The following is a 12257-nucleotide window of genomic DNA, read 5'->3' as shown; positions in this document are numbered from 1 at the left end:
TATGATGCCTTATACATTTTAATGTTTATTTTATACACTTTGTTTATTTACTTATTCACTTATTCATTTGAGACAGGGCTCACTAAGTTGTTTGAGCTGGCTTGGAACTCAATCAATAACCCACAGTAGCTTTGGACTTATGATCCTCCTGTCTCAGTCTTCTGAGTTCTGGAATTGCAGGTATACACTAACACACTAGGTGTATAATTTTAACACAGTTCAAACACCGATATTTCCCCCTATGATTAAGTTTTTCATCATGTTAAATGAATCATTTCTGATATGAAGATCTTTAAGCTGTCTGTTCTCTGCTAAAAGTTTTCAACTTTCATTTGAATGCTACTGGCTGCAACATTATAACTGTTTTCATTCGAGGTATGGGAAATCAAGGTTTTGGTTTTCTTGTTTCCTTTGTCAAGTGGATGATCAGAAGTCTGTGGATCTGCTCCAGCTGAGCAGAACAAGATGCCAAGACCAGACAGGTTAAACAAAGGAAATATTTTTTTGGGGGGGCTGTAAAATCAAAGTTGCTGTTGGGCTGACTTCCAGGTAAGCCTTTCTTGCTGGATTGTAGTCAGCCTCTTGTGTGGGGACTCTCTGATGCCATCTCCTCTTCTTACAAGGATTCAGGTTTCCTTCAGTCAATCGTCCTCCTTTGTGACGTCATTCACTTTCGTTACTGCCTTATTGGCTTGATTTCCAAATGAGGTCACACATGGGGATTGGGGCTGTGACTATGCATTGGGGAAGGAGGTGAGCCAGACCATCCATAGCAAGTGTGTTACCAGGTTACTGTTATCACATGAGCTATGCCTCCACTCTGCTGTGCGTCAGGCTTCTGCTCATATGGTGACCACCTTAAACTCCATTCTCTTTTCTGTATTCCAGTCAGGGGGTCTAGATGCTACACCTTTATCAAGGCCAAGTGTGTAGAGTTAGAGCCTTGCATGGAGCCAGGATTTTCCAACTTCACCTTATCATTCTGCCTTAGGAGTATAGAGATTTAACATTCTGTTGATCTATATCAAGTTTAGAAGCAATTTTGTCCATTTCTACTAATAATCTTCCAAGGATTTATGTGAGAAATCATTGAATCTGTAAGTCATCTGGGGAAAATGGATATATTTATAGCCTTGAAGGTTTGAATCCTTGAATGTATTTCTCTCTCTCTCTCTCTCTCTCTCTCTCTCTCTCTCTCTTTCTCCCTCCCTCCTTCCACTTATTTTTTTTCTTCTCACAGGAAAATATTCTGATATGTTTGACATAAGTTCTTTGAACGTAGCCTGGCTAGCCAGTTAGTCAGCCTAACGTTACACCCTAGAACCATCTGAGCCTTGGCAAAAGAACTGCCTGGTCATACTGGCCTGTGGGCACATCTGTGATGTAGGGAAAGAGAAGAGTGTAGGTGGGTGCAGTCCTCTCTTCTTAATTGATGTAGAAGAACATAGCCCACTGTGGGCAGCACCATTCCCGAGCAAGTGCTCTTGACCTGTGTAAGAAAGCTAGCTGAGTCTAAACCTCCCTAAAGCCAGCTAGCAAGCAGCACCCTCCATAGGTCCTGATGTACTTTGGCTTTAAATTGAGTTCCTTGACCAGAGGTAACTTTGTGTGGAATAGCAAGCTGTCCTGCCTTTAAGATTCTGCCTTGAATTCCTGCCCCAATGACCCCCCTCAGTGATGGACCTTAACCTGTAAGTGGAAATAAACCTGCTCTTACCCTGCTGCTTTGGTCATGGTATTTTCATAGGAAACAATGAAACTAGAGCAATATGTATCACGGCAACATAAGCAGTAATTTTTGGTGTATTTCTATTGCTCTGGCCGATATTGTATAATATACCCTCTTAGTGTTGTTTCTTAGCTGTATTTGAGCACTAGTTTCTGTATCTGGACTTAAGGTTGCTACACTGAGAGCAAAGCAGGTGTCCTTTTAAACCTGTCTACTTCCTCCCCCTCAGTTGCCACCGCAGAAATGCTCCCGCTTTCTGCGCCTGATAAGATATGTATTTGTTTTAATCTAAAAATGTATGCCTTTTATTTAAATTTTCTGCTTCTTGGCATTACATGTTCTCCATACTTTCTTATTTAATGTAATATGCTTTGTAACTGTAGGCATAGTCCCTTTCATTCCCGATTTCTTGTGCGTTTGTCCTTGAATATTTTCTTGGCTGATTTCCCCATAGATTTGTTTTGTTGTTTTCTGGTTTTGTCTTTTGAACCTTTTCCTCTAAGCAGTCTTTTGGATTTGTTGATTCTCTGTCTCTGTTTTCTACTTTGTCTGTGAGCGCCACTGTTATGGAAATTTTAAAATACAAGAATAGTATTGATTGGCACAGGCCAAGTGCGCTTATATGTATAACAGTACACCTTATGTGTATAACAGTATACCTTATATAGTGATCTTGTTTTCACTTCACAATAGATTTAAGAGGGAAACACTAGCATTCTGACTGTTGAACAAATTAGGAAACATGAAATTCACAGGGCCACTGTGATGAGAAATGGAAATTCAAACCCAAGTCAACACTGAGTTCCTCCTCTATGTTCGCAAAGCAGAGCAGAAGGAGAGACAGTGTGTAACTCTAGGGAATACATTAGAGGGGGCAGGCATTCGGGTGTGCTACGAGTCACAGAAGAGTTGTGCTGAATTCAGACTTGACGCCATATCCCGTCCCTGGCTCTCCCTCTGCAGCGCTTTGATGCTAAGGGCGGCCAATGGAGAGAACTCAATTACCGTATGAGTCCCACGTAGCCTTTTCATTTCCAGCTATATCTGAGCCAAAAGATAATGGAACGCTTCCTGCAAATTATCAAATTGTCTTGCTATGAATTGCAATTTTTTTAAAAAAAAATTCAATTTTTGAATTAACTCACAAACAGCTTTCCAGGCATTTTCAAAGCTGTTTCTAGTTCTTACACAGCCGACAATGTCAGCAGCTGTTGAGCAGACAGGCCTTTTATTATAACCACCCCGCAGATGAAAATATCAGAAGTTAAGTGACGCGCTCAAGGTCACAGACGCAGCAGGAAGCTATGGGTCTAGGCTCTCACACTGCCTACTGCTTTTTCCCCCCTCACTCACACTTTTCACATCCACTGACTTCCAGGTCTCCATGAAAGGCACCGATAGGTAAAACAGCGTAATAAAAAGTTGTGTAAGTTGTAGATATAAGGGAGTCGTGGAAATAAAACATTGTGAGATTTGGAGAGAGGATTAAGGGAAATTTTCTGTGTGCGTCCTGCAAGTATGTGTACACCCAGGTGTGTTGGTAGGTGGCTGTGTGTAAAATATTATGAGAGATTTAGGTAGAGGATTATGGGATGTGTGTGTATGGAGGGTGTGGGTGTGCAGATGGGTACATACGTGTGAGCATGTGTGTATGTGTGCTGGGATGCACCTGGGGATCAAGGACAGTCTTGGGTGTTACTCTTTGGAAGCCATCCACCTTGTTTCTGAGACAGGTTTCTCACGGAACCTGAAGCACACCATTTAGTCTAGGCTGCCTAATGGGCACTCTCCAGGATCCACCTGTCTCTGCCTCTTGGCTGTGACAGAACGATTGGCTTTTTATATGTGGGGTTATTGAGCTATCTCAATTATGGACAATTTTAAAAAGGTGTTAGATTTGCTTTTGAGTGGAAAAATGAGAATTCTAGTATTTTTTTTCTACTGTGCTCCAGGTTTGTCTTAAGAAGTCAACACCATGCAAAGTTTGGAGGATCACATATAAATTTTGCAATGTAGTATGCTACATCTAATATACTAAACAAGCCAGAACACCAGAGAAGTTATACAACAAAATGAGTAAAGGCCGGCTCGGTATCCATGCTAGAGTTCTATGGAATGTGACGGCATTCTCGCTGTATCATGCTGTTTTCCTTCTGCCTTAACAGCAAGAAGGCTGCAAACGGCCTCAAGCTTGTCCCTTGCTCTCTGTGGCTCCCACATGTTGACAAAACCTTCTGTATCCTTAGTCCCTTTTCAGAACAGCCATCCCTTTGTCTTCTCTCAACTTATGTCTCTTTGGCTTCCCTTGCCTCTCTCTTTATCTCACATAGACGGGGACCCAAGAAGTGGTGATTGGTGTCCTTTTTGGTTGATTGTGGCTCTGCCACTTCTTTTTTCTCAGGTACCCTGAACATCTTGGAGTTTATAACTCTGAATAAGCTATTTTTAACTCTTCTCTCTAGCAATTCTTTTCTGATTCTTCAGTCACATGACTTACAGAAACTGGTGATCTACATTACTATTCTTTTTGAAAAGATTCTTTTTCTTTCTTTCTTTCTCTCTCTCTCTCTCTCTCTCTCTCTCTCTCTCTCTCTCTTTGATTTTTCAAAACAGAGATTTTCTGTGTATCTCTGGCTGTCTTGGAACTCACTCTTTAAACCAGGCTGGCCTCAAACTCACAGAGATCTGCCTGCCTCTGCCTCCCTTGAATGCTGAGGTTAAAGGCATGCACCACAACCACTTGGCTACACCTCTATTCTTAAAATCATTTTTATTAATAACAATTGTGTATCCGGGCTGCTGAATGGCTTGTCCTTTCAAACACTTGGCTGCCTTAGGACAATGCCTTCAAGCCCTCAGCTCCAGCCACAGACCTTGTAGCTGAATCTCAGACTCATCATTTATTCCTGTTGGTGTCACCATCCCTAAATTCCAAGTCAGATACACTCACAGGAGCTGGGGGTGAAGCTCAGCTGACACGGTGTTCACCGAAGATTTACTCCAAGGCCTCGCTTTATTCTCTTGCACTACATAGAACTCAGTGTTGTGATGCAGAGGCAAGAGAATCAGAAGCTGAAGGTCATTTGCAGCTACGTACAGAGCTTGAGGCTAGCCTGGGCTACACAAGACCCTGTTTCAAAAAAGCAAACAACAGCATGCTAGTATGTTTCTCCCAGCATTTTCACAAGTTCCTGGCCCATCAGGAACCCCAGCTCACTTCTCATATCTCATTTTCTGACGTCACAAATCTCTTCTCATTTATGTCCTTATTCACTAAATCCTACGGGCTAGCCCTCCCTTGCACCGATCCAAATCTCCCTCCTTTTCTCTCTCCAATAGGCCTACTTGGCAAAACCACAGCCTTGGTTACATGAGGTCATCCACACCTCTCCTCCTGCATGTGGGCAGGGTATAGCCAGAGAGGGTGAAGGGGTGGGGGCGGAAGCTGTCACCTTGCTGCAGAGACACACTTCAAATTTACAGACGCAGACCCCACCTGGGCCCTCGACACTGCCTAGCCAATTTCTTCTTCTCTCTAGTCAATTTACTTCCCACTCTTTGAGAAAATTATTTCACACCTTCTGTTCCCTTAGACCTAGGCTACGTTTTTTTCACTCGGAGCTGATCATCTCATTTCCTACCTCGCTGAGAAGCAAGAGCAATCAGAAGACAGAAAGCACCTTCCTGCAGAGAATGCATAGCCCTCTCGGGGCCCCATCTCCTGCCTCTGCTCCCTGCTAAGTCCTGGGCACCGCCGTGGCCTCCTCTCCACCCGCAGCCGCTCGCCGCGGCACCGTTGCTTTCCCAGTCTCTGCTCGCTCCATGGTCAGGCAGACAGAGAGGAGCACACACGTGGTTAGGGAGGAGTTCCTCACGCTCTTCCAGGTGAGGGAGGAGCAGAGGAGCACATGCTGATGAGTGACTAGGAACTTGTTCCCGCCTTTTATCTCATTCCGCTTTCTGCTCTACCCAGCAAACACAAGGAAGAGACCTTGTTTATCAGTGCGGGAGTTTCAGGAAGAGACGTCCCTACTTCTCTGTATAATGTTATCATTTATATTTTAGTTAGTAGAACCAGACCCACCTATCAATAATTTAGTAAGTAGCAAATCATACTTTGATATTTCACTGCTTGTTTCCTGTTTCTCAGAAGCAGCACTCGGGAATATGCCAAGAGGCTGTTTTTATTCAGTTTTGTCAAACTCTTGACAAAGCCTATCTTTAAACACCTTCTTCCCCCCTCAGTCTCATTCACTGCTAGCTTGCCCTTGTCTTCTACCTGGTAGACTAAAATTGGTGTAAGGATGCCCCTGTATTTCCCCCTATATAATAAACTGCAGTATGACCTAGTAGGAGACTAATGAAAAACCGAGCTAGGAGTACACTTTCGTAGCAGATAGTTGTGCTTCGGTCCTTCACAGCAGCAGGGCTCCAGTCACTTATGGGTGGCCATTCACCACGTTCAAACCAGGCAAAAGCCAAGTCAACCAATCAAGCTGTCTTTCCACCCACCAGTCTCGCACAAAGTGGGGCTCTGTGCTCCTCTTCGGCTTCAGAAAGAAGCCCAATTTGAGAGCCACTCTCTGCTCGATTAAATTCTGCTAAGTTTAATTTGTGTGAAGTTTTCAGTTGAACGTGCCTCTTTCAGCTTTCAATATACCAGCGAAACTGTTCTGTCAGACAAGGGGCACCAGCAGATGCCACGTTCGGTGGTCAGTTCTTAGCGCATGCGTCTCTCGCTCTTCCCGCCTCATTTGCCGCAAATGATTACCCCAGCTTCCTTAAGACGAAATGCTTCCTACCCCCAGCCTGCCCTCCCAGAATTCCAGAACTTTCTTGGACACTTCCGAGATTGGTTCTCTTTTACTTCACAGGTGAGCACGTGTCACATCCTTCTCAGTCTTCATTTTCCTAAGCTGACGTCACCATTCAGTGCAGTGTGTTCTAGACTCCAATCCTTTTCTTGTACCTGCTCTTGGCTTCCTTTTGGATTTCCTCCCTCCACTCCAATCCATTCCTTGTGCCCACCCTTGGCTTCCTTTTGAATTCATAGCTTCTTTTTCTTTCATGGTTGTTGTTACACACGTACACACAGGTGTTTTAGTGTGTGTGTGTGTGTGTGTGTGTGTGTGCCCGTATGTGCAATAGACAAACATAAATGCAACCTGCTCTGTGCATTTCATGTTATCTGGTTGCTTGTACTTTATGATTTCGGAGCTGACCACTTGACACTGAATATCCTATCAGTGGGCTCATCCATAGGGAAGACTAATTTTTCCACTTGGCATCCCTTAGTTGCCTGTAGTTATTATTATTATTATTTTTTGTCTAGTGTTGGGGTCCAGTCAGAGCCCTCTTCCATGTCAGCATGTCTATTGAGGTTGCACTTGCTCAGGTCTTGTTTAGGTTTCTGCTTCTCTGATGGTGATAATGAATCACACACAGCTCTTTCCACACCCAGTGTACTTCAGGGTGCAGAAGGAGCATCTAGCTCCATTTCACGCTGCCGTGCTGTTTCCATGCTTATGGGTAACAACCCTTCCTTTTGACTCCCCTCCTGGAACCCTAATACTTTCATTATTTCCCATCATCCTCCAGGTTTGGCACCCCAGCTCACAGGTGCTGACCTCCGTCTTTGGTTTTGCTGCTGTTTGTTTCAACGTGCCCTCCAGACATGCGTTTGGCACATTGTCACTTTTCCAGATGATTCTCCCCCTAGACTTTCCCTTGGCTCTCATTTCACCATCATCCTCTCAGAGACACTTTCCCCGGTCACCCCGCTGTAAGTCAAAAACCCCTGGAATTAGCATCCCCTGTTGTTGTTTTTCCCATGCTTTGTTCCCAGGACTTTTCTAACACAGCACGCATATTATCTTATTTGCCTGCACATTGTCTGTCTCCCCAGCTAGAATACAAATAAGATCTGTGAGGGCAGTGATTGTGCCTGTTTGGTTTCTGAAAACAATGTCCAATCATGGTAATGCTGCCTGTACTTGTTGGACAACTCAATGGGTGGTGGACTGAATCTGAGCAGAATTCAGCTTTCCTCTAGCTGGTCCGGCCTTGCCTGGCTCTCTTGGACAGCGGCTCTCAGCTCCCGTCTCCAGCTGCCAGCGTTCTCCATCTTTTACCCACGACCCCATATTCCTGCATTTCTCTCTGCATCCTTAACTCCTTACCTCTCAACAAATATAGAAACTTCTCAGAGATCATTTTTGCAACATGTATATATAAACATATTTTTCAAAGTTTTAAATCAAAATTCGTTGTATAGAAACATATTCTAAGGAAAGTTATATATATATACATATATATGCAAAGATGTTTATCTCATCTTTAATCAGAGGAGTAAAAAAGTTAGAAATAGTATAAATATTCATTACCTGGTGGGAACATGAATTGCATAGACAATGAATAAGCAAAGGATGACTAGATATATATCTCAACATGGGGACAAATTTATATGTTAAGAACTGTAAAATATCAGGCTATAGGATAGTGTGGTGGTTTGAATAATAATGCCCCCCCCATAGGCTCATGTATTTGAATGCTTTGTCACCAGGGATTGGCACTATTTGAGAAGAATTAGAAGGTGTGGCCTTGGTGCAGGAAGTGGTTCATTGCAGGTGGGCTTTGAGGTTTCTAAAGCCCATGCCAGGCCCAGTCTTTCTCTGCCTGAGCATCAGAATGCAGCTCTCAGCTACTTCTCCAGCACCATGCCCCCCATGATGATAGTGTACTGAGCCTCTGAAACAGTAAGCAAGCTCACAATTAAATGCTTTCTTTGATAAGCATTGCCTTAGCCATGGTGTCTTTTCTCAGCAACCAAACAGTGACCAGGACAGATGGGAAGAATGCCATTTTGTTTGCTATGAAGTAATTCATATATGCCACATGGTGTACAGAAGCAGAGTCTTATAACTTTATCTGTTCTTTAGACTCAGGTTGGTAGAAAGAGGCAGGGTTTCTGGGTAAAACTCTGTAAGTTTAGAAATGGGAAGACATACCAGAAAAGAAAAGATTGATACAGGTTGACATTACTCCCAAAGTTCACACAGACAGAAACTTCATATGCGCGTGAAGCTAGGAAATATTTTCAGCAAGTATGGACATGGTTATATAAATACATCATTCAAATTGATAAGGAAAGCACCAAGTTTTGTGGGTTATTATTTTAAGATGTGTTACATTTGTTTTTGCTGTGGAACATTTGTTTAATGATGCAAAGATGTGCTGCATTCTTTTAGGTTGCATTTGTTTAACTCTGTGAAGCTGTGTTACTTTGCCTGCCTAAAACATGTGATTGGTCTAACAAAGAGCTGAATGGCTAGAAGCTAGGCAGGAAAAGAAAAGGCGGGGCTGGCAAGCAGAGTGTATAAACAGAAGGAGAAATCTAGGAAGAGAGGATTGAGGAGGGAGAAAAGAAGGAGGAGGTCTACAGGGGCCAGCCACCCAGACAAGGGGTCAGCCACCCAGACAAGGGGTCAGCCACCCAGACAAGGGGTCAGCCACCCAGACACACAGCAGGATATGGAGTAAGATATAAGAAAGGTATACAGTAATAGAGGAAGGTAAAAACCCAGAGGCAAAAGGTATGTTGGATAATTTAAGTTAATAAAAACTGGCTAGAAATAAGCCAAGCTAAGACTGGGCATTCCTAAGTAAAAATAAACCTCCATGTGTGTATTTATTTGGAAGCTACGTGGTGGCTCCACCCCCAAAAGTGCAAAAAGCCAAAAGAGTAAACAAACAAACAAAAAAACCCCAAAACCAACCAACTACAACCAAGCCTAAAGTGTGAAATGGCTAGCAAATGGTGAAGAGACAGAACTGGCAAAGTCAGGAGTGAGCGTTCTTGATCGCCAGGGCTCAAACATTAGCTGAAAACTCAGTGGCTTGTTGTGTTAGGGAGGGGATTGTGTGACTACTGATGCTCGTGAGTGTGCATTTGTGAGCAACAGAGTCTATACACACGTGAGTAGACATACCCTACCCAACAGGGACAAAACCATTCTGTGTGATAAGCTTCTATGTGAAGGGCACCCTGCTCTGGGACTGACGAAGAGTACTCACTGAATCTCTGCTGTGTGCAGATGTGGCGGCATTTATGGGCAACTGACGGGCATTCTACAGGAACATTTTTCTACCATTATATCTTTCCAGTTTAGAAGGCTATTTCATAATTATCAGTGTTGTGTGTCTTTGATTATAGTTTTTGAACACAATGCAATGCATACCAGAGGTATGGTGGCACCTGTCATTCCAGTAGGAAGGGAAGCTGAGGCAGAAAAAAAATAAATTGTGGGCAGTTTGAAGCTACACAGTGAGAAGCTGTCTTAAAAAAAAAAATACCCTGACCCAGTCTTTTTTTTTTTAAAAAAGGTTTAATTATTCTGATGCTATTTTATTTGTAATATATTTTCTGTCCTTTATCAATGTAATCTACTTACTTACATCATGTTTTAGTGTAACTTACAAGAAAAATAACATGCCAGAGAAAATTGCTTTGTAAATGTAAAAATGTAAATCAAGTAAAATTCCATTGCAAGTCATTGGTGAGGCTCTCTCTAACATTGATTGCTGGGACAAAATACCGTCAAAGCAGCCTCTGCCTTATTATGCAGACTGCAAAATGAACTTTAAAAAACTCCAAAAGGTCAATGTCTTTCTTTTTCCAATCAGGCTGGGTAAAAACAGGGCATTAGAATGAAAAACTATTAAAATTATGTTCCTTACTCCGGAGCCGAAAACTGTTTACAACACATAATTCTAAAAGTGTGCATCCTGCTTCAGCTTTGGCATTGGGATGATTTTATTAAATGTAGGCATGGACATTCTGCAATTTGGTAAGAAGTGGAGAGGCAGGAGGATCGCAGAGGGAAAGGGTGGACAGGCAGGTATGGTGACCTAAGGGACCTACTGTTGTCAGGGCAACAAGAGTCCATCTTTGAAATCTGCGGTGGAGTTCAGAGGTCAAGGGCTTCCCCAGTATGCCCGAGGTTCTGGGTTTAATCCCCAGAACTACAGGAAAACCAAACAAAACACATGAGAAAGCACACCTGAGGATGCACTCTCAAAGCAGACTTTCCGCTGACCACGCCCTTCTCACGGGGACGGAAATATTTAGCTGTCAAGAGCATTCAGGAATTCTGATGCTCCTGTATGTGGAAAGCAGTGGACCAGTCCAAGGAAAGAAAACACAGGAGTCCAAATTTCTTAACAGGGTCTTCAAAAGCCTCCTCACTTCCTGTTTGGCTTCTCTCCAGCAACTCCTTGCCACGCTCGCAGCATACAGGTCTGGCATTTTAGCTTCCTTGGTTGTTTGTCTTCTTGGAGCTTCTCTAGACCATCCTTATCCTGGTCCCTGGTTCTCCTACACCCTTGACTGAAGTGGCATCTCTTGATAAGAATGACTTAGAACCTTTATTCCTCAGACCTAGGGTCTGTGCTCTGATTTGCAAACCAGGCTCTCCGTCTAGATGATCACCTTAGCATTTATATCCTGTATATGAATATATACATATTCATCTCTCTGCAGCCCTTATCACAAGACTCTCAGATCCCAGATAGTATGGGCCACAGCATTCAACTTGCTATTCACCATCTAGTGGCTGGATGAAATTTACATGACACTTTCTCTCAACTCATATGTTGAAACGTAACGTCCTTAATTGTGATAGCAGTGGGTAGGCCTGGTAGGAATGGACAGAGGTAGGTCCTCCAGGAGAAGACAGGCAGCTGTTAAGACTGCTCTCCTCAAGACTCAAACAGGAGGACCTCATCCCTCAGACACACCAGGCCCACACCAGACACCGAGTCTTCCAGTTCCTTGATCTTGGAGTTCTCTCGTGAGAACCATGAGGCATTTCATTTCTGTTCTCCATAACTTATCTAGGTTCGGGTATTTTGTTATAGCGGCATAAGCCCCTAGGATGGTGTACAATACGCATTTGAGTGACAAGCAAAGGGTAATTGGTAAGTAGTCCCTGACCAGCTAAGCCTGCATGGGAGGCCTGGATGACACTAGCTTATGAGATACGGGGGTAGAAAGGAGAAATTGGAAAATATCAATCGTAAACTTGATTTATTTCAAAACTTTGCTGTAAAGTTTGGGGAAGAAGCCAAATCTTCAAAAAAAAAAAAATTAGCCACAGAGAAATGCCAACCAGGCAATTGCTCTCTCTGGACTCGCAGGGGGTTATCTCTACAGCTTGTTTTCTCAGGAGCTCCCCCCTTCTCAGATGCCTTTCTGATAGATTAAACCAGGAAGCCACAAATGGGATTCCTGGGGACACTCGTTGGCTTTTCTGGGGTGAAGGCAGGGAGCTTCTCCTGGGGTGAAACATCTATGGTTTCTCTTTGCTCATGTCTTCCTGATTCATGGATCTTGACACCATATCCATTTGGCACCCTGTGGCTGTGTGTTAGCTGCAGACGCTGGGAATCACTCTCTGCAGTAAAAACTTGGGCAGGTATTGGACATAGCAACATCCAGCACTTTGACTGCTTGCCAGTAGAATGAAACTGC

Source organism: Microtus ochrogaster, assembly GCF_000317375.1.
Source record: "Microtus ochrogaster isolate Prairie Vole_2 chromosome 14 unlocalized genomic scaffold, MicOch1.0 chr14_random_1, whole genome shotgun sequence".
NCBI lineage: Eukaryota > Metazoa > Chordata > Mammalia > Rodentia > Cricetidae > Microtus > Microtus ochrogaster.
The sequence above is the reverse complement of the archived record's forward strand: the minus strand, read 5'-3'. Positions refer to the sequence as shown.